The sequence below is a fragment of the Notolepis coatsorum genome (genome assembly GCF_963971535.1).
Source record: "Notolepis coatsorum genome assembly, chromosome: 17".
NCBI lineage: Eukaryota > Metazoa > Chordata > Actinopteri > Aulopiformes > Paralepididae > Notolepis > Notolepis coatsorum.
This window is the reverse complement of record NC_140181.1, coordinates 9,070,140-9,093,169: the sequence shown is the minus strand read 5'-3', so window position 1 is coordinate 9,093,169 and position 23,030 is coordinate 9,070,140. Positions and strand designations below refer to the sequence as shown.

Below are 23,030 nucleotides of genomic sequence, written 5' to 3'. Positions count from 1 at the left end.
GGCCAGAAGTTAAAGTACAAGAGGTAGTGGTATTAAATATCATATCTAACAATACAGTCAGGGAATTGTACCCCTCAGTTACACCTCTGTAATTATATATATTTTTTAATTCATTGTTTTGTATTTCTAATCAAGTCCTCAAAAACAGCATTTTTCTACCTCAAGATCTCGAGCCGTTTTGAGCCTGGGCTCCTAAACCACTGCGCAGCGGCGGCGTCGCCTGAACATTAACATGCAGCGGTGTCTCTCTGACATCACATATCAGCACATTTTCAAATGACTCAGTTCAGTGAGGGTGAATATTGTGAGAGGAGAATTGGAAGAATGCGCCAATATGAGAATTAGAGACATAGATCATATTAATATAAGTCCACATAGCTAGGAAACAATGCTAAACACTGAAAAAGGCCATTTATAAGATAGTTCCCCTTTAAGATAAGATAAGATAAGATATTCCTTTATTGATCCCCTTGAGGAAATTCAGGCATCATAGCAGGGCAGCATGGGGGAAGGGGGGGGGGGGGGGTACAGGTAGTAAAAACAACACAAGCAGTGTAAACAAATAAGTCAATATAATTTACTATCTAACTAACTGAAATATACAGTATTCACAGTGTCACATAAGGTGCAGTATGCATAAGGATAGTGTTATAATTGACTGTCTAACTAACTGAAATATACAGAATTCACAGTATCACAGGATTCACATAAGGTGCAGTATTCACATAAGGTGCAGTAAGCATGAGGTAGTGTTATTGTCCTCCTTGGGTTCCTATTAGTTCTAGTTGGATGTCTGGAAGCAGTCCCTGCCCACTGTTGTGGAGCCTGATGGCCGCTGGTATGAAGGACTGTCCAAGGCGGTTAGTTGAGTGTCGGGGGGGGTATGAGTCTGTGGCTGAACATGCTTCTCATCTTGACTAGCTCGTCGTAGAGGGGGTGGGAGGGGTTCTCCCGGATAGCAGCCAGCTTACTTCTCATCCCCCTCTCTGCCATCACCTCTAGTCTGACCAGCTCGAACTCCCACCACGGAGCTAGCCTTCCTCACCAGCTTGTTCTGTTTGTTGGTGTCCCTCGAGTTGATGTAGCCCCCCCCCCCAGCATGCCACAGCATAGAAGAGGACGCTGGCCACTACAGACTGGTAGAATGACTGCAGCAGTCTATTGCACATGTTGAAGGACCCGAGTCTCCTCAGGAAGAATACGGTTGTGTACCGGTAGTCGTGTGGACAGGCGGAGACGGAGATTGTGAAAATTATGACACAGACTCTCGCTTCCAAAACAAAAATGTGCAGCGCACTGATATTGTTGCATCTTCTGATGTGACAATGTAGCCAAGTAAACACTATATGCCCACAACGATGGGACCTATAATTGACCAAACTCATTTCACCACACGGCACAGACGCCCACTAGCTGTGGGGCTTACAGTGGTATGTGGGTCATCAATCAGGATAAGGATATTAATCACCAACACTACTCGGAGAATGGCAATAAAAAGCGTGCATACCATTTTGTTAATTTGTCCAAAACATCCCACAAAACAGCCATGGAGCCATCAGTCTCGTTCCGCTTCATAATAATTTAACATTATTATAAAATTAATACAAAATCATATATAAAAGTGCATTTAACTGATCTGGTTAATTTTTACCGGCTAACTGGATATCCTTGCACATCCCTACCCAAAATATAACAGAAATCGAATGACATTCTGAGTTTAAAATATCAATATGTTTCCCTAAACATCCATCAAATAAGCCTCCTCTACTTTTACCGCTACAGTATAAGCAATTTTACGTAAAAGCGGGAGATCCGCTTTTATTGGTCTAAACCCCACCTGCTATTATTAGGCCCTGCCTCCTACCCTTAAGCCGGCCGGGTAGCGCAGCAGACTAAGCGTCTGTCTACCACTGCAGAGACACTGGTATCTAATCCAGCTGCTGTCAGCGGTGCCTCCGGCTTGGCCGGCCGTCATACTGACACAATTGGCGGTGTCAGCGGGAGGGAAGCCGGTGGGTGGTAATCTGGTCGTTGTAAACAGCGACTCCTACAGGTCGGTCAGGGCGCCTGCACAGCGAGGAAGGGATCTTGGTGAAGGTAGTGTGTGCCCTCCCACGCGTTACACTCACCCAATGAGAGTCCTCGCTGTCAGGTGAAAAGAGGCTGCTGGCTGTCTCCTATGTGTCGGAGGAAGCATGTGATAGACTTCAGGGCTCCCTAGACCGGCAAGTAGGGGGCAAATGCGCGCAACGACCAGGAAGGGGAGGGGGGGAATTGGCATAACGACTAAATTGGGATGGGAGGGAAAGAATACAAGAAAAATAGGAGGAGAAAAAGTGGATAAAAAAAAAAGTCTGTGAAAAAGGGTCTCAACTCGTATAACTCAAACCGATTTTAAAATAAATAAATAAACGGTAGTAAAAAAAGAAAACCGTAACGGAGGAAAGCGGTAGTAAGAGACTGTTTTGTTGACACAATTTCTATTGCTGCAACACGGGACACAGCACTGCACCATTTTACTGCCTTTCAATATCCCGTCTGGAAGCAACAGGACACGGAAGTGGCGTTTTGGAATATGATGACGTAGCGCCTAGCCATCCCTAATATAGTGTGTTTGAAATACTGTAGGTTGTACTATAGTTCCTTTTGGGATGGGATTGCGTAAAGCTCTGCACATGGTGACCTCAGCCACGCGGTGTCCCTGTATCTGGAACTTGGGAAGCCGTACAGGCTGGCTCCCCTCCTGGAGTGTTCGAGGAGAGCGCTGCCCGTACAGGCTGCCCTCCTGGAGTGTTGGAGGAGAGCGCTGCCCGTACAGGCTGCCCTCCTGGAGTGTTGGAGGAGAGCGCTGCCCTCCTGGAGTGTTGGAGGAGAGCGCTGCCCGTACAGGCTGCCCTCCTGGAGTGTTGGAGGAGAGCGCTGCCCTCCTGGAGTGTTGGAGGAGAGCGCTGCCCAGGAGTACAGGCTACCCTCCTGGAGTGTTGGAGGAGAGGCTGCCCTCCTGGAGTGTTCGAGGAGAGGCTGCCCTCCTGGAGTGTTGGAGGAGAGGCTACCCTCCTGGAGTGTTGGAGGAGAGGCTGCCCTCCTGGAGGGTTGGAGGAGAGGCTGCCCTCCTGGAGTGTTGGAGGAGAGGCTGCCCTCCTGGAGTGTTGGAGGAGAGGCTGCCCTCCTGGAGTGTTGAGGAGAGGCTGCCCTCCTGGAGTGTTGGAGGAGAGGCTGCCCTCCTGGAGTGTTGAGGAGAGGCTGCCCTCCTGGAGTGTTGAGGAGAGGCTGCCCTCCTGGAGTGTTGGAGGAGAGGCTGCCCTCCTGGAGTGTTGGAGGAGAGGCTGCCCTCCTGGAGTGTTGGAGGAGAGGCTGCCCTCCTGGAGTGTTGGAGGAGAGGCTGCCCTCCTGGAGTGTTCGAGGAGAGGCTGCCCTCCTGGAGTGTTGGAGGAGAGGCTACCCTCCTGGAGTGTTGGAGGAGAGGCTGCCCTCCTGGAGTGTTGAGGAGAGGCTGCCCTCCTGGAGTGTTGAGGAGAGGCTGCCCTCCTGGAGTGTTGAGGAGAGGCTGCCCTCCTGGAGTGTTGGAGGAGAGGCTGCCCTCCTGGAGTGTTGGAGGAGAGCGCTGCCCGTACAGGCTGCCCTCCTGGAGTGTTGGAGGAGAGGCTGCCCTCCTGGAGTGTTGGAGGAGAGGCTACCCTCCTGGAGTGTTGGAGGAGAGGCTGCCCTCCTGGAGTGTTGGAGGAGAGGCTGCCCTCCTGGAGTGTTCGAGGAGAGGCTGCCCTCCTGGAGTGTTGGAGGAGAGGCTGCCCTCCTGGAGTGTTGGAGGAGAGGCTGCCCTCCTGGAGTGTTGGAGGACAGGCTACCCTCCTGGAGTGTTGGAGGAGAGGCTGCCCTCCTGGAGTGTTGGAGGAGAGGCTGCCCTCCTGGAGTGTTGGAGGAGAGCGCTGCCCAGGAGGCACCTGATGCAACACATAAATTATAATGTTATGTTGCGAGGGTGCGTTCCCATTGGCTGCAGGGCAGGGATGTCAGAGAATCAGCTTTTTACGCAACTCTCTTCACTATAAGTGACTCTTAACCCTTTCACTAACCACACTACCAAACGGTTAACCCTTTCACTGCCACACGACAACTTGTTAACCCTTTCACTACCACACTACACAAGGTTAACCTTTCACTGCCACACTACAGACGGTTAACCCTTTCACTACCACACTACACAAGGTTAACCTTTCACTGCCACACTACAGACGGTTAACCCTTTCACTGCCACACGACAACTTGTTAACCCTTTCACTACCACACTACACTTTCACTACCACACTACAGACGGTTAACCTTTCACTGCCACACTACAGACGGTTAACCACACTAAAAGGGTTAAACCACAGTGAAACTTTATCTTAAAGGAACACACCAACGCTTACCGGCCTCTACTGTGCATTCAGTAGAAAGATCCCCTCAATTTTATATAACAATTTATCTATAAGTCAAGTTCAAGTTCAAGTTCAAGTTCCTTGACAGACACAACCATTCCACCAGACATGCTTCTGCACGAGGTTTTACACTTCTTCCAAAAGTGAGGTCGAATGCAATGAAGCGAACTGTCATGTCCCGTGGTCTGCAGGAATGGAACTCTCTTCCCAGACATGTTAAGCAGGACAATAGTAAATGTCGTTTCAAAATCGTGGTAAAACAACATTTTCAACCAAAGAAATGGACATTTCCTAATAGATAGTGTGTAAGTAAATGAAAATGTATGTGTCTGATAAAGAGATAGGTATATATAGATGAAAAGGCATGTGTCTGATAGGGATATATTATTAAAAGATTGTATAATTGGCTGATATGAACATAGATAATGTATGTAAAAGCTAAATAGTATATTATGCTGTATTGTATTATGAATTAATTATGAGTAGGTATTATTGTATTGTATTATGAATTCATAAGGCGTATATATTGTTGTATTGTATTATTGTTACAAAGGATCAGATTAAACCGAATATATATATTTATTGATTGATATATATTGCATAGTATTTGTATATCGTTTGATATCCCTTGTATATTCCTTGTACATATACACGGAATATCCCTTTAGCCTATTACAGACCATAATATTTCATTCTCCTATTGGACAGCGGTCCACAGGCGCCGGGGCCGTGCCTCCAGAGTCAGGTTCAAAGCCACCGTCAAGACATGTCTGTACATGCCCGGCCTTGCCCAGGGATACGAGACAGAAATGAGGTTGGCACTAGATTGTTCGCCGTGCATATAAATATGGCGCAGGTGAATACAGAAGTAGAGTTACCCAATAAGTTGAAGCCTCACCCACGATACAACGTGCGGTGAAGTATGGCCTGTTTGGCCCCAAAATAGAGCATTGAGACCGCGTGCGAATTAATAACTGAATTGTCAGAGTTTGGCGCTATACCGTCGAGTGCGACATATTTCTATTAAGTCAGTAATAGTCTATTTGTGTATAGTGTATCGTGCGGCTAAAGTTCTACAGTGACCAGCATCACCAACGCTTCCTCGTATCAGCTAGAGTGCTTATCCAGGCTGGGCTGCTTTCATGGCGCTTTCACCCGAGGAGACCTAGACGAGAACCGTGTGGACATGTACACTGGATTAATCTACCCGACGACTACATAGCCCTTTGCGGCTGGATTATATTTGTTTTGGTCCTGTGATTTATGGAGCGGAGAACCGCCGACGCCTACACGTGTTGGATTTACCCTGTGAGGAGACCAGTCGAGTCTGCGCCTCAGAGAGCCTGAGGCCGGCTAGCTTTCTTCACTGTGGAGCTACAGTCTACGGAGAACAGCTGTATTCGTCTGTGGATCAAGAGACTATTGCACCGTCTCCTGTACTTGGAGTCTCCTTAGTCATCGTTGACCAGACTCTCTACTACCGACAGATCCTCTACCCCTGCTGGCTTACAACCGGGGGGACCCTTCCAGTATCTCCCGCTATATATTACTAGTGTACCATAGATATAATTCCCTAAGATTCAGGTTGTATAATTACCTCCTGCGTAACCAGAGAATGGACATTCGTTATTGATTTGCCTACGCACATTCCTTTGCCTTATAAGCGCATCCAAAGTAAAATACAGAGAAGTATATTATGTACCTTTTGCTGCAATAAATACTTGATTACACCTTTGTGTGGAACCGATTCATTGTGGGAAGTGTTCATCATATTTATATATCATGTACTGTATGGCCAGTAATTAAAGTACATAAAGCGGTAGTGGTTTAATGATACCATACTTATCAATACAGTCAGGGAATTGTACCCCTCAGTTACAATTGGTCCTTCGAGCCGGAGGGTAACTAGTGTAATATTAATATAGTGGTATTAATATTGACATGGCCTATGATGAACACTCCACAAAACGGTTCTCCTAAAGTAGATCGCCCGCAGCGTAGACGGCAGACACCTCAGTACTTAGAGGATTACGTTGCCAATATACTACCTAGCTTTCTACAGACGGTAAACGCGGAAAAAGTAGATAGTAAAATTATGTCCGACCCTATCGACCAGGCTACCCCGCCAATAGAGGCCCTAGTGGGTTCTAACGTAACTGACCAAGCTCACGGTAGGGACCAGGAGGGACCCGACATGACTTTACCCCCCGCCAAGACCGAAGAAGTAGTCCCCGGAGAGCTCCAGGATAAAGACAGCTCTCCAGGGATGGAACTCTACCCGCTACAAGAAGAGGAGAGCACCCCGGAGATGGATCTCCAGGACTCGCCACAGGAGAACAGATCTCCAACGAGTACTGCCAGGAGCGGATCACCTCAACCAGCGTCTTCCCCCAGCGAGGCGGACAAGATGCTGGCACAGGCATTCCTCGCCAGCCTAGCAGCCTCAACAGAGCGCGATCGACTCCAAGCACAGACGCTTAGTGAGCGCGAACATTCTTCCATGGAAAGAGAACGCCTTCGGGCGCAGCAACGGAGCGACGAAGATCGTATACGTCTAGAGATTAGACGCCTTCAGACGGAAGAGAATATGGTAAGGGACCGGGCCGAAGCCCAGCGCGCCGCCGCCGAAGCCCAGCGCGCCGCTGCCGGTGCCCAAAGAGAAGCAGAGCGCGACCTCGCTCTCACCAAGCGCGAAGCCGAGCGCGACCGATTACAAGCGCAGATAATGGAGCAGCTGATCACCAGGGCAACACCCCCTCCCTCCGCACGGGGTTCCAGGGCCTCGTCAAGACAAGGGTCAAGGGCACCCTCCCCTACCCGATCAAGCGACCCTGAGCCCGACCACCAGAGAGAGCCTATACCCCCCTCCGAACTCCTTCCCCGACCGGTCCACGCGAGACCCAGCTACAAGGAAGAAACGGTCTACACCGCGGAGAGGCTAAATAGACGACTACAGGATCTAGAGGACCTGCCAGAGGAAGAAGAAGAGGGAGAGGAGGAGAGTCAAGCCCGACAGCAGCACAGTACTCCACAGGACCAGGAGGTCCAGTACAGCCCAGGCTCTACCCCCGCGGCTCTGCGCTACAGACCCCCGACTCAATTCACGGGTGAGCTTGACGCACGACCAGCCCCGAGGAACAGCACCTGGATACGCGGGCCATGGTACCCAGCAGGTACCAGCCCACCAAGAGGCGTAAGAGGAGACTCGCCTAGGAGGCCTCTCTTCCAACGCTCACCGATGTGCCAGCCATCCATGGCATCATACATTGGCACACGACGTTTCCGGACTTCACCCACGAGAACAGAGCACAGTACACGGAGCTACGAATGTGCTTAGAGACAATGATGTCCGATGTAGCTGATGAACCGTACAAGTATGCTATCCTACTGAAGCACCTCAAGGTGCCCCGAGCGCACAATATAGCGCTGGCCTATGCCACCTCTACTACCCCATACACAGCGGCTCTAGCAGCACTCGACCAAAGATATGGACGCATATGGGACTACGTAATACAAGAGATAAGGCATATTGACCGCCTACCCCCAGCCACAGACAATCACTCACTAGATGACCTGTCTATCAAGGTACAATCCCTGGTAGGGATGCTGGGGGCGCAAAGAGAAAAGGGTATGCACGAACTGTACGCAAACTCTAATGTCGAGAGGATTTTAGAGAAGCTTCCGCCCGCCCGACAAGAGCGCTTCAGGCGGCAAAGAGACCACCGTGATCCTAACGGTCCCGAGCCATCCCTCCTAGACCTAGCCGACTTCCTGGCGAGAGAAGTCAACAGCCTACGGTTGGATACGTTCATGCGGAGCACCCCAAGCTCCAGAGAGGGACCTAGGAGAGCAAACGATGGCCGAAGATTGGTGACCGTCATGCACCAATCAGAATCAGTACCGAGCAGCAAGAACCACAGTACCCCCTCGATGAAAGAGAAGTGGAAGATGGTGTGCCCGTACTGCGAAAAGGAACACTGGTTGTCACAATGTGACACGTTCAAGAAGATGACCGCCGACGAGGTGAGTCAATGGATAAAGTCCAACCGACGCTGTTACCGATGTGCGCGCAGTCACATGGCAGCCGATTGCCGCTTAAAGAAGAGGTGTAATCGGTGTGACGGAGCCCACCTAGATGTCCTACACGACAGTAACAGAAGAAAGCCTGCACCCTCAAGCAGCACAAAGGCAAGTGTTATGTACATTGACCCCGCCAGCAGCGGGGGCGCCCGGGTGCTCTTAAAGGTGGTCCGCGTAACACTGAGTTACCAAGATAAGGTCATGGACACTTACGCCGTCCTTGACGACGGGTCAGAGAAGACCCTTCTCCTCGCGTCCGCTGCGGCCCAGCTGGGGCTGCGGGGGAGCGAAAACCAGATGACGATTCGGACAATAAGAAGAGATCTAAAGACGATAAAGGGCGAGAATGTCTCCTTCACTATCGCAGCAAGCGGGCAGCCAGAGAGACGGTATAGGATTACTAATGCTTTCACCAGCCAAGAAATAGGCCTGTCGCAGTACACCTACCCCATCGCCAAGCTGATGGATAAATATGTGCACCTGCGTCAACTACCTATACCGCTCATAGACGGTGCCACCCCGACCCTGCTGATAGGCTCCGACCATGCAGACCTCGTCGTCCCGATAGACCGGGTCCACACAGGGCCCAGAGGCTGTCCTGCAGCAGTCGAGACCCGCCTAGGATGGACATTACAAGGCCCCCTCGCTAAGTCTCTTAACCGAACAGCAGCCACTAACTGCCTCCACTCCAGAGTGACAGAAGAAGACACCACCCTCCTACAGCATGTCGAGAGGCTATGGACACTAGAGACAATGCCCTTTAAGAACGAAAAGAAAGACATTCGTTCCAAGGAAGACATTTACGCTATAGCCCTCCTCGAGCAGGGGACAAAGAGAGTCAAAGTCAACGGAGTGATGAGATACGCAACTCCACTCCTGAGGCGAGAGGGTATGCCTACCTTCCACGCCCCAAAAGAAGCGACGGAGCGGTATCTATTGAACACAGAGCGGCGCCTAACCAGAGACCCCGCTCAAGAGACGGTGTACCGCGCTGAGATTAACAAGCTAATCACAGCGGGACACATAAAGAAAATTGACATTAAAGAGGCCGATCAGACGACCGAATCATGGTACGTGCCGCACCACAAAGTCCACCACAACGGCAAGGATCGTATTGTGTTCAACTGCAGCTACCAGATCGGATCACAAAATCTGAATAAAGAGCTCTTGCCCGGCCCAACACTCGGCCCCTCTCTACTAGGCGTGTTACTACGTTTCCGCCAAGACAAGGTGGCCATCAGCGGCGACATCAAAGGGATGTTCCTGCAGGTGAGACTAGTGGAGGAGGACAAGCCCCTGCTGCGGTTCCTATGGAGAGAGAGGATCGGGGATGAGCAACCAGCCATCTATCAATGGGAAGTCCTCCCTTTCGGAACCACATGCAGCCCATGCTGTGCTACGTTTGCACTGCAAAAACACGTCGCAGAGGACCCAGCAGCGGATGAAGAGGTCCGACAAAGTGTAGGAAATAGTTTCTACGTGGACAACTGTCTGCAAAGCGTCTCGACGCCAGAAGAAGCCGAGGCCCTTCTACTCAAGCTCCGCGCCTCCCTGATCAAAGGCGGCTTTGATCTCAGGCAGTGGGCCAGCAGCGACCCGCAAGTATTGCGCAGCCTCTCCCCTGAGGACAAGGCAGCAAGCAGCGAGACCTGGATGGCGACCATCCCAGGAGAAGCCCAAGAAATGACATTAGGACTAGTCTGGCGCTTCAAAACAGACTCGCTCCATTATAAACACACACCCCTGACCAAGGAGCAGGGAAGGTCGACTGCACTACCGACCACCAGACGGAGTGTATACAGAACACTCGCCAGACAATATGACCCGTTGGGATGTATTCTACCTTACACCACCAGGGCAAAGATGATTGTAAGAGCGTTATGGGACAAGGACCAGGGCTGGGACGACCCCATACCCGAACACCTTGCATCCACATGGAGAGAGTGGGAGACGGAACTCAGCTCACTCCCAGGTGTCAACATACGCCGCAGCTACATCCCACCCACAGTGAGGCCGGAGACGTGCCAGATGGACCTGCACGTCTTCAGCGACGCCTCCGAAGTAGCCTACGGTTCGGTGGCCTACTTGCGTGCCCGAGAGGAGGGAGGAGAAATACATACTGCTTTCATCCTGGCTCGCTCAAGAATAGCCCCACGAAAGCAACAATCTATCCCGCGTCTAGAGCTCTGCGCAGCCCTAGCAGGAGCGCAACTCGCCACGTTAATCCAACGTGAACTCACCATTCCGGTGCAAAGAACAACCTTGTGGTCAGACTCCACGACAGTACTCACATGGATCCGGTCTGATTCGTGCAGATACAAGGTCTTCGTGGGAGTCAGAGTCACAGAGATTCAAGATTTAACAGAAGTAGCAAGCTGGAGGTATGTGGACACAAAACACAACCCAGCTGACGTCATCACCCGGGGAATGTCCCTGGATGACCTCACCCGTCACAACCTATACAGTGACGGGCCAGAGTTCCTCAAGCTCCCGGAAGAAGAGTGGCCTACACCCACCCCACGGGAAGCGAGTAAAGAGGAGGCCGAAAACAAGAAATCTATGTTCTGTGGATTGAACACACTCGTCTCCACAGACCCCGACATAGACGATTGCCTCACCCTAGAGAGTGCGCAGCTAAAGACATTCCTGTGGCACCACCCAGAGGTTCAGCTCACTACTGACATTACAGCAGCTGACTACGAAGAAGCAGTACTTCTTCTACTACAACGAGCCCAGAGAGACTCGTTCCCCGATGAGCTAGACTGTCTACAGGGAGCAAAGCCTGTCCCATCAGACAGCAGACTGCTCCACCTAGCCCCCGAGAGCGACGCCCATGGTCTCATCAGAGTGGGTGGTCGTCTGAGGAGAGCTCCAGACTTACCGGATGACGTCAAGTACCCGATAGTCTTAAACAGCCGACACAAGGTCACAGAGCTGATCATAAAGAAATACGACGAGGATGTGCATCACGCCGGGGCAGAGAGAGTCTTCGCGGAGATCAGACGTCGTTATTGGATACTGCAAGGGAGAGAAGCAGTGCGGCGCTTCCAGCGAACCTGTCTAGACTGTCGTAAGTGGCGAGCGCAGCCCAGTATACCCCGGATGGCTGACCTACCTCCCTGTCGCCTCCGACTCGGCGACAAGCCTTTTCACTCCACCGGTATGGACTGTTTCGGCCCGCTGTATATAAAGAAAGGAAGAGGAACCGAGAAGCAGTGGGGTATTGTATTCAAAGGCATGACCACCCGAGCGATGCATATAGAACTCCTTCCAACCATGAGCACAGACTCATTCCTTATGGCCTTCCGAAGATTCACATCGCGGAAAGGCAAACCGTCTATATTATTGTCTGATCACGGGACAAACTTCAAAGGCGGAGAAAGAGAGCTGAGAGAGAGCTTCCAAGCTATGGGCCCAGAACTTAAGACCCACCTCGCTCCATCCCAGATTGACTTCCAGTTTAATCCCCCGAACGCACCTCACTTCGGTGGAACTTGGGAACGAGAAGTACGTTCAATAAAGACAGCCCTGTACGCCGTGCTTGGGGCCCAGACCGTGGCGGAAGAAGTCCTAATGACAGTCCTCACGGAGATCGAGGGAGTATTGAACTCAAAGCCCCTCGGTTACATCTCAAGTGATGTAGCAGATGTCGACCCAGTCACCCCCAACACACTCTTGATTGGGCGGCTGGACCCCGCGCTACCACAGACAATGTACAGGCCTGAAGAAGCGAACGGCCGAAGAATGTGGAGGTACAGTCAAGTATTGGCTGACAAGTTTTGGAACAGCTTCCTACTCCACTATCTACCGTCTCTACAGACCCGCCAGAAATGGGTGAAAGAGAGAGACAATTTGACAGAAGGAACAGTCGTCATGATTATCGACCAGTCACTACCCCGAGCTATGTGGCCGGCTGGCCGCGTAAGCAAAGTGATCACCGGTGCCGACGGAAAGGTCCGAGCAGCCGAAGTGCTCGTCCAAGGACGGATCTACACCCGACCCGTGGCGAGGCTAATAGAACTGCCAAGGCTCCCCGATACTATCGATGACGACCATGACCCCATGACTTTGTGAACTGCCCGACCCCTCACAACAGACATTGAGTAGTGGACAGTGCGGTTAATCTGTCTCTGCTTAGCTAATTAGGTGGGACTAATTAGGAGGCGGCTGTTACAAAGGATCAGATTAAACCGAATATATATATTTATTGATTGATATATATTGCATAGTATTTGTATATCGTTTGATATCCCTTGTATATTCCTTGTACATATACACGGAATATCCCTTTAGCCTATTACAGACCATAATATTTCATTCTCCTATTGGACAGCGGTCCACAGGCGCCGGGGCCGTGCCTCCAGAGTCAGGTTCAAAGCCACCGTCAAGACATGTCTGTACATGCCCGGCCTTGCCCAGGGATACGAGACAGAAATGAGGTTGGCACTAGATTGTCCGCCGTGCATATAAATATGGCGCAGGTGAATACAGAAGTAGAGTTACCCAATAAGTTGAAGCCTCACCCACGATACAACGTGCGGTGAAGTATGGCCTGTTTGGCCCCAAAATAGAGCATTGAGACCGCATGCGAATTAATAACTGAATTGTCAGAGTTTGGCGCTATACCGTCGAGTGCGACATATTTCTATTAAGTCAGTAATAGTCTATTTGTGTATAGTGTATCGTGCGGCTAAAGTTCTACAGTGACCAGCATCACCAACGCTTCCTCGTATCAGCTAGAGTGCTTATCCAGGCTGGGCTGCTTTCATGGCGCTTTCACCCGAGGAGACCTAGACGAGAACCGTGTGGACATGTACACTGGATTAATCTACCCGACGACTACATAGCCCTTTGCGGCTGGATTATATTTGTTTTGGTCCTGTGATTTATGGAGCGGAGAACCGCCGACGCCTACACGTGTTGGATTTACCCTGTGAGGAGACCAGTCGAGTCTGCGCCTCAGAGAGCCTGAGGCCGGCTAGCTTTCTTCACTGTGGAGCTACAGTCTACGGAGAACAGCTGTATTCGTCTGTGGATCAAGAGACTATTGCACCGTCTCCTGTACTTGGAGTCTCCTTAGTCATCGTTGACCAGACTCTCTACTACCGACAGATCCTCTACCCCTGCTGGCTTATAACCGGGGGGACCCTTCCAGTATCTCCCGCTATATATTACTAGTGTACCATAGATATAATTCCCTAAGATTCAGGTTGTATAATTACCTCCTGCGTAACCAGAGAATGGACATTCGTTATTGATTTGCCTACGCACATTCCTTTGCCTTATAAGCGCATCCAAAGTAAAATACAGAGAAGTATATTATGTACCTTTTGCTGCAATAAATACTTGATTACACCTTTGTGTGGAACCGATTCATTGTGGGAAGTGTTCATCATATTTATATATCATGTACTGTATGGCCAGTAATTAAAGTACATAAAGCGGTAGTGGTTTAATGATACCATACTTATCAATACAGTCAGGGAATTGTACCCCTCAGTTACAATTATGAATTTGATTAGGGTTTTTATTGTTGTTTTAATTGTCTGTATGACATGTGAATGTTGTGAGTGTATAAGACTTAAGTCTGTAACTGTATTTTACGTGTTATGGACCCCAGGAAGAATAGCCCCAGCACTGCTGTGGCTAATGGGGATCCAAATAAACTTAAACTTAACCGGCTGCAAGCTAGCCTAGCTTAGCGCAAATGAACGGAAGCGGTTGGCCAAAAACACCTCTCCCAGAGTTTTAAGCTAGGCTAGTGGTCCGCTTACATTAGTTTGTGCTGAGCTAGACTAGCTTGTAGCCAATAGCTTTCTACTAAACGCACAGTAGTAGAGGACGGTAAGCGTTGGTGTGTTCCTTTAAGATAAAGTTTCAATGTGGTTTAACCCTTTTAGTGTGGTTAACCGTCTGTAGTGTGGTAGTGAAAGGTTAACCGTCTGTAGTGTGTGGTAGTGAAAGGTTAACCGTCTGTAGTGTGGTAGTGAAAAGTTAACCATCTGTAGTGTGGTAGTGAAAGGTTAACCGTCTGTAGTGTGGTAGTGAAAGGTTAACCCGCTGTAGTGTGGTAGAGAGGAAACTCAAACTGGTATCTTATCTTGTGGAGAAGACGGTAAATACATTTACCATAATGTTAGCGTGTTCCTTTAACCCTTTCACTGCCACACGACAGAAGGTTAACCCTTTACTATCACACAACCGACGGTCGCCGTCTGTGTATTGTCACGGTGAAAGGGTTAACCGTTTTGGTTGGTGCGGCAGTGAAAGGGTTATTAAGTGGTTCATTTTGGTTGTGGAAACAAATAAACACCCGGGCTACTATTGGGATGTTTTTATGTATTTATTTATTTGACACCTCAACACACTCACTCATACTGTGCCGCCCCCCTCTGCCGCACCCAGCTGACGTGGACGACTGGGACGGGGTGGACGTCCGTCCAGGGCAGGGCCGCGTCCAGAACGTTCTGTACCTGAACAACGAAGAGGAGGACGAGGAAGAGGGCGACGACATGGAGCGGGGACAGGACGGCAGGAAGGTCACGGTGAGGAAGGCTCATAGCTAGGGTTGGGCACCGAGAACCGGTTCTAATAGGAACCGGTTCCTAACTTCCGGTTCTGGAACCGGAAGTAACATATTTGCATTTCGATTCTTAATTTCTTAAAAATTATAATTTTTTACTTTGTTAATTAATACCCTAGTTACAGTACAGCAACCAAATTAAACTGTATCAAGTCGACTGACAATGTGAATAGTATGAAAAAAAATTAAGATTTTTCAAAAAATTATAAAATCTCCTGCGAAATAAGCTGTGACCTGTTTTGACCTGCAGCTCAAAGAATCGGAATCGAGAATCGTTTAGAACAGGAATCGAAATGGAGAATCTGAATCGGAACCGGAATCGTTCAAATCCAAACGATGCCCAACCCTACTCATAGCAGGATGCCGTCTCACAGAGCTGAGGCTTAAACAGTTCACTTCAAACGTTACAGTACCCCCCCCCCCCCCCCCCCCAGTCTGTAAAAAATATGACTTGAGTCCTTTTGAATGATCCACGCTACATACTGTGTGCTGAAGAGATTTGTATGAATACTAAAATGACAAATGTTTAGGGCCCCTCGGTTGCAAAATTACAACATCACTTTTAGCTTTTAGCTATTTAAAAGAAAGTCTGTAAATGTTTATTTAAAAGTTTTGAAAGTTTACATAGTCAATGGGTCCTGTTGTTCAGCCTCACAATGCTATTGGATAGTAAATGTGTTTATAGGTCCCACAGTCTGGCCTCTGAAGTGTGTCAATATAATTTGGGCCTTTCAGGGTTGGTATGGAGTGGACGGTTGCTAAGTGATCATTTCAATCCCACAATACTTTGCGGCATGTCATTTCTCGTGTTGTTTCCGGTTCTAGGTCAGCATTAGGGATGTCCGATATTATCGGCCGATATTGGCATTAAAATGTGATATCGGAAATGATCTGTATCCGTTTCAAAAAAAAAAAAATAGTTTTTATTATTATTATTTTTCTTTTTTACATGTATCTAACCTTTATTTACCCAGGCAAGCAAGTAGGCACTAATTCTGATTTTATTTATTGTCAAAAGTATGCATAATGTTGTGTTAATTCCACGACAAGAGATATGTAATGTTAATTACCTGAAATTATTCCGTTTTTGGGGGGGGGGGGGGGGGGGGGAACCCTGCATATATCGGTATCGGTTGATATCGGTATCGGAAATTAAGAGTTGGACAATATCGGTATATCGGTATCGGTAAAAAAAGCCAATATCGAACATCCCTAGTCAGCATCATTTGTGTGTTTTTCTTGTAAACTTGTAGACCCTCAAGACTGCACAGCTAGCATGTAGAAACAGCTGTGAGTCAACAGTTTTCTTCTTCTGGTATTACGAATGACCACTTCCTCCTCTGGGTGGTGCAAGTCCTCCAAGTGTGTTGTGTCCTCCTGAGCCTCCTAGTAAACAAGGTCCCACTATATATATATATATATATATATATATATATATATATATATATATATATATATATATATATATATATATATATATATAATATATATGTAGCACAGCAAGTCCTCAAGTGAAATGCTGACCCTTGCAGAGAATGAGAGCCATGTCACATTCTGAGAGCTGCTCAGGATTCCAGTAAACAGCGTCTGCAACTTAGCAACACTTTGGGAGACGGCTAAGTTGGAGCTGCGCTGGCTAGCTCTGTAGGCTAGCTCTGTAGGCTAACTCTGTAGGCTAACTCTGTAGGCTAGCTCTGTAGGCTAACTCTGTAGGCTAGCTCTGTAGGCTAACTATGTAGGCTAACTCTGTAGGCTAGCTCTGTAGGCTAGCTCTGTAGGCTAACTCTGTAGGCTAGCTCTGTAGGCTAACTCTGTAGGCTAGCTCTGTAGGTGAGCTCTGTAGGCTAACTCTGTAGGCTAGCTCTGTAGGCTAACTCTGTAGGCTAGCTCTGTAGGCTAGCTCTGTAGGCTAGCTCTGTAGGCTATATCTGTAGGCTAACTCTGTAGGCTAACTCTAGGCTAACTCTGTAGGCTAACTCTGTAGGCTAACTCTGTAGGCTAGCTCTGTAGGCTAGCTCTGTAGGCTAGCTCTGTAGGCTAACTCTGTAGGCTAGCTCTGTAGGCTAACTCTGTAGGCTAACTATGTAGGCTAACTCTGTAGGCGAGCTCTGTAGGCGAGCTCTGTAGGCTAACTCTGTAGGCTAACTGTAGGCTAGCTCTGTAGACTAACTCTGTAGGCTAGCTCTGTAGGCGAGCTCTGTATGCTACTATGTAGGCTAACTCTGTAGGCTAGCTCTGTAGGCTAACTCTGTAGGCTAACTCTGTAGACTAACTCTGTAGGCGAACTCTGTAGGCTAACTCTGTAGGCTAACTCTGTAGGATAACTCTGTAGGCTAACTCTGTAGGCTAACTCTGTAGGCTAACTCTGTAGGCTAACTGTAGGCTAACTCTGTAGGCTAACTCTGTAGGCTAGCTCTGTAGGCTAACTCTGTAGGCTAGCTCTGTAGGCTAGCTCTGTAGGCTAACTCTGTAGGCTAACTCTGTAGGCTAGCTCTGTAGGCTAGCTCTGTAGGCTAACTCTGTAGGTGAGCTCTGTAGGCTAACTCTGTAGGATAACTCTGTAGGATAACTCTGTAGGCTAACTCTGTAGGCTAGCTCTGTAGGATAACTCTGTAGGATAACTCTGTAGGCTAACTCTGTAGGCTAGCTCTGTAGGATAACTCTGTAGACTAAGGTCGCTTTCACATATAGTTTTGGTGGACTCGGTGCGGTTCTGGTGGTGAAGTTGCAACATTGTTGCATTCGTCATTTGGTTCGTCTGCATTCACATTGCAATTTGTCAAGCGCACCAAACTTTCTGAACAATGTCACGTGGTCGAAAAGGGCGCTCGTCTATTGGACACAATGGAGAGTGGAAATCCCTCCCCTTCAGAAAGTGAAATCCGCGAAAACACAAACAGCCGCAAGAAGCGTGATAGTAGAAGAGACGTGGCATTGATCCATCGTTCAATTATAACTAGGGATGCTCGATATTGGCTTTTTTACCGATACCGATATACCGATATTGTCCAACTCTTAATTTTCGATACCGATATCAACCGATACCGATATATGCAGGGTTCCCCCCCCCCCCCCCCCCCCCGAAAAAAATTGAATAATTTCAGGTAATTAACACTTTGATCGCCAGGGTTAAATTCATAATTTACCATCCCTCGCCAGCCCTATTTAACATGGAGAAGTTCCCCTTCTTTGCAGGGCTATAACTTTTTAAATTCTATTGCTAAATTGACATTACTATGGCCCATTCAACGTCCTATATCTATTGTTCAGGGTGTAGCAACGTTATACTTTTTCATTCACATATTCATACTAAAATACGGTCTAAAGTATAAGTATGTTTTTATCGTTTTCTGCAGCTTTCTCCAGAACTTGATTTATAGCCCCAAATGCATTATATTGATGATGAAATACAGTTTGATAGGAATCTGTGCGAGATAAAAAATGTCAACTGGACGTGCTTCTAGGAGTTACTAAGTATGATCTGATGTTGACCGGATGGGCGGGGGGTCGTTTATAATTCCGTGGCCAACGTTATATCATTCATCTAGTGTGGGTGATATGATCATCAGAGCAGTTAGTATTATGGGATGTAGAAATATCCGATCCATTTCCAGGTTGTATAATAGTATATACGTCCAAATCATGTTGTTTATCGAGTTATTGGTAACGGATTGCTATCCATTGTGATCAGCTCGAGTCCTGAGACTATTACCGAGTGATCGGACCGAATTGAAATGAGCACTAGATGGCGCTCTTGAACTGTTGGAGAGTTGAGAGGGGCTCAACAGTACATATCATGTCTCCGGGGGAGAAATATGATTTCGATCACAGATTTGTGAAATATTGATATCAAAGACGCTGGGCAGAATAAGCATGGCGGGGAAAGACGCTGCCCAGCGTCTTCGGCGATTAAAGTGTTAACATCACATATCTCTTGTTGTGGAATTAACACAACATTATGCATACTTTTTTTCATGTAAGTAATAATAAAAAAAAAATATCAAAAAAAAAACATTATGCATACTTTTGACAATAAATAAAATCAGAATTTGTTCTTACTTGCTTGCCTGGGTAAACAAATGTTATAGAAATGTAAAAAAAAATTTGAAAACCGATACCGATATTTTCCGATATCACATTTTTATGCCGATATCAGCCGATAATATCGGACATCCCTAATTATAACCCATTACCGCCATCCTCTCGCTAAACAACTTGTACACCTCGTTGTTTTTGTGAGTGCCCACAAGCAGCTGTTTTATTTGGTCTTCTGCCCATATGTCGATCAGGGCTTTCACTTCATCATTCGCCCAAGTCTGTCCACGAGACATGTTTACAGTGTGCTTGTTTTGCAGTGAATGCCGCGCGCCGCGGTAATAATAATAATAATAAGCAGCAGTGTTTTTTTCTTCCTTCTACCCAAGATGCACAGTTTATCAGGAGACATGTTTACAGTGTGCTTGTTTTGCAGTGAATGCCGCGCGCCGCGGTAATAATAATAATAATAAGCCGCAGTGTTTTTTTCTTCCTTCTACCCAAGATGCACAGTTTATCAGGTGACTTCCTATATTTGGTCCGCGTTTGGTCCGATGAAGCGAACCGAGACCTATTTTTTTTGGCGGACCAGAGTTCGCCATTCACACCAACCCAAAAAAGCAGACTATCGAATTCTGGTCCGATATTCCGGACCAAACAGCTCTGGTGTGAAAGCGACCTAACTCTGTAGGCTAACTCTGTAGGCTAGCTCTGTAGGCTAACTCTGTAGGCTAACTCTGTAGGCTAACTCTGTAGGCTAACTCTGTAGGATAACTCTGTAGGCTAACTGTAGGCTAACTCTGTAGGCTAACTCTGTAGGCTAACTGTAGGCTAACTCTGTAGGATAACTCTGTAGGCTAACTGTAGTCTTTTTTTAAATGTTATTATCTTTATTAGCTTTTTCTGGTCGCGCAGGACCGACAGAAGAGAGAGGGAGAAACGGGAGGAGAAGAGGGGAAGACATGCAGCATATGGTCACCGGGTCTGGGAAACGAACCCGGGACGACCGCTTCGCGACTCAGCGTGCTATGTGGTGTGCTACTGGAGCGCCCCCAGGCTAACTGTAGTCTAACTCTGTAGGCTAACTCTGTAAGCTAGCTACTGTAGTGTAGGCTAACTGTATGCTACCTCTGTAGGCTAACTTTAGGTTAGCTCTGTAGGCTAACTCTGTAGACTGTCATGGCGACACAAAATATGAAAGAATTGGTATGGGAGACCTTAGACACAGTGTTTTCATTTTAAAGTGAACTGTTCCTTTAAATACAAGTATACTGCCCTGCAGAAGCTAACTGCAGTAACTACACAAACAGTCCCTAACCCTACCCACAGCCGTAAAATAATGTGAATCCCTACCCACCTTCAAAACCGCCCTCAAAGAGCACCTACGGGAGGCTGCAGTTCGAAACTGGCCCCCGTAAATGTCCAAACCCAGCCACCAACCCAACCCCCTCCTAATGTACAGTTTCCTCCCCCTCGAATATATATAGTTTTTGTTAGGATCTCTGGTAAACAGTACTGTATATTTGTATATCTTGTATGTCATAAATGTAACAGTACTGTATGTCGTAAATGTCATGATATATCTGTATATCTGTATGTTGCGTATGTCATAAATGTCATTATGAATTGAAAATGGGGGACCCTGGTGTAAACGAGACGAAAGTCTTTCTCTGGTCTGCATCCCCTTAACAATTGTGTGTATTGAGCCGTACTGTATTGTACCCATTCTGCAATCTGTTAATAAAATGGTCAATCAATCAATCAATCAATCAATCAATCAATCAATCAATCATATCAATCAGTGAAACTAGCTTTAAAGTTCTTTGACTATCCAGTGATTTTGTAAGTTACTGCAATTGTTTACACCCCTTTTCTCTAAAACAGAGCAAGATTTAACTCAAGTCACTTTGTCACAAGATAAAAAACGGATATTGCAGATATTTCACTACTTTCATAGTGTACCTCCATAGCTCCGGAGGGATTTGCACCCGTGACCTTTGTGTCCTAAGCCAAGTGCCATTTGCCCGCTGAGCCTCGCCTGGCGTTCCTGTTTGTTTGTTGTCATCGCTCGTTGTTGTTGTTGTTGTTGTTGTTTTGGAGTGCTGCGGTCGCCAGCTCTGGGTGAAGACCAATGTCCTCACATGGCAGCGGCGGCCCTCTGCTTGTGTAAGTGAGGGAGGGGTCACTGAGCAGTGAGGAGAGAGAGGCCAAGTCCTAATCCAGGGATTTGTCAATATGTATTCAGCAGGACACATTACCCACAAAGCCTTGCTCCTTGACATTACAGAACTCTCTCCAGGCACAGCTGCTGTGTGTGTGTGTGTGTGTGTGTGTGGTGTGTGTGTGTGTGTGTGTGTGTGTGTGTGTGTGTGTGTGTGTGTGTGTGTGTGTGTGTGTGTGTGTGTGTGTGTGTGTGTGTGTGTGTGTGTGTGAGTGTGTGTGCGCTCGCCCGTGTGTGAGTGGGCGCACAACACGTGCATGTGTTTGCCTCGCCTGTCTGTATGAATGTCAATAAGGCAGTATGACAGAGAGAGAGACACACAGAGAGAGAGGGAGGAAGGAAGAAAGAGAGAGAGAGAGAGAGAGAGAGAGAGAGAGAGAGAGAAAGGGAAGGAAGGGGAGAGAGAGAGAGAGAGAGAGAGAGCGGGCGAAAGGAAGAGAGAGACACGGAGAGAGAGGGAGGAAGAAGGAAGAGAGAGAGAGAGAGAGAGAGAGAGAGAGAGAGAGAGAGGAGAGAGAGAGAGAGAGAGAGAGAGGGAAGAAGGAAGGAAGAGAGAGAGAGAGAGAGAGACCACGGCGCACAGTGTCCAGCATTGTTCCAACCGAGAGAGAAGCTGTTGCAATTCTATAGTTATCATTCATCTGCGGCCTGTAATTGAATACGGGCCGTAAGCCTCTCTTTCTGGAGTGGGTGGCTCGGTAAATGTTTGATGGGTGACTCAGCGGGATCTACCGTGACACGTAGGGCACCGCGCTGCCTGCTGCAGGTGTTGTCTCAGCACACGGGTCTATTGGCTCTATCTGACGTGGACACGAGGCCTGGGTGTTAGCAGCGAGTGCCGGGTGAGGCGTAGCGAGGCTTTCCCTGCTCCCACTCTCTGGAGGCGTCAGGTGTTGTTATTATTATCATCAATAATCAATTGTGTCTTCATCGCACGCTGTCGTTAGGCGGCGTTGTGATTATTGGTAGGGGGCGTGGGGCGACAGCGGCGGCCATAAATGTCATGTATGTTGTGTATGTCATAAATGTCTGGATGAATTGAAAATGGGGGACCCTGATGGAAACAAGACGAAAGTCTTTCTCTGGTCTGCATCCCCTTAACAATTGTGTGTATTGAGCCGTACTGTATTGTACCCATTCTGCAATCTGTTAATAAAGTTTTCATTCATTCATTCATTCATACATTCATTCATTCACTGGTCGTCTGGTAATCCAGAGGTTCCCAGTTCGATTCCCGCTCACAGCGTGTCGGAGGTGTCCTTGAGCGAGACACGTATTATTAACCCCCTAACTGCTCCTGATCACAGACTGACGGGAAGCTAATCTACCACCTGGTTTAGTTCATACTTCTTGTTCATACCTCACTGTTCATACTTTTTTGCACATTACTGCTCAATTGCACAGCCCTGCTAAATATTCCATACCACTGTATTGTTATTTGTATTCTAATTAGTGTTATACTGACCACATCGTGCACAATTGTACAGCCCTGGCCTATCTTATTTATAACTATATTCTATTCTATTGTGCTTCTATTTTAATTGAGTTTATATTCCATTTGATTTGATTCTAACCGTATTTGTCTGTCCGTTAACGTCGCACCAAAAAACGATGATCTGCTTCTGATTCTGATCGAGTCTTCAGGCTCGTTGATACTCACTCTGCTGGACGGTATAACGTTAGTTACTGACCG

At 47.8% G+C, this 23,030-nt stretch overlaps 1 protein-coding gene across 1 annotated transcript in view; it reads left to right on the top strand.

Annotated features, from left to right (window-relative positions):
• LOC311243454 (SPRY domain-containing protein 3-like) overlaps positions 1-23,030 on the top strand; it is a gene marked incomplete at its 5' end in the record, with an annotated part of 63,381 nt that overhangs the window by 28,947 nt on the left and 11,404 nt on the right. The gene's annotated exons all lie outside the window — the stretch shown is intronic.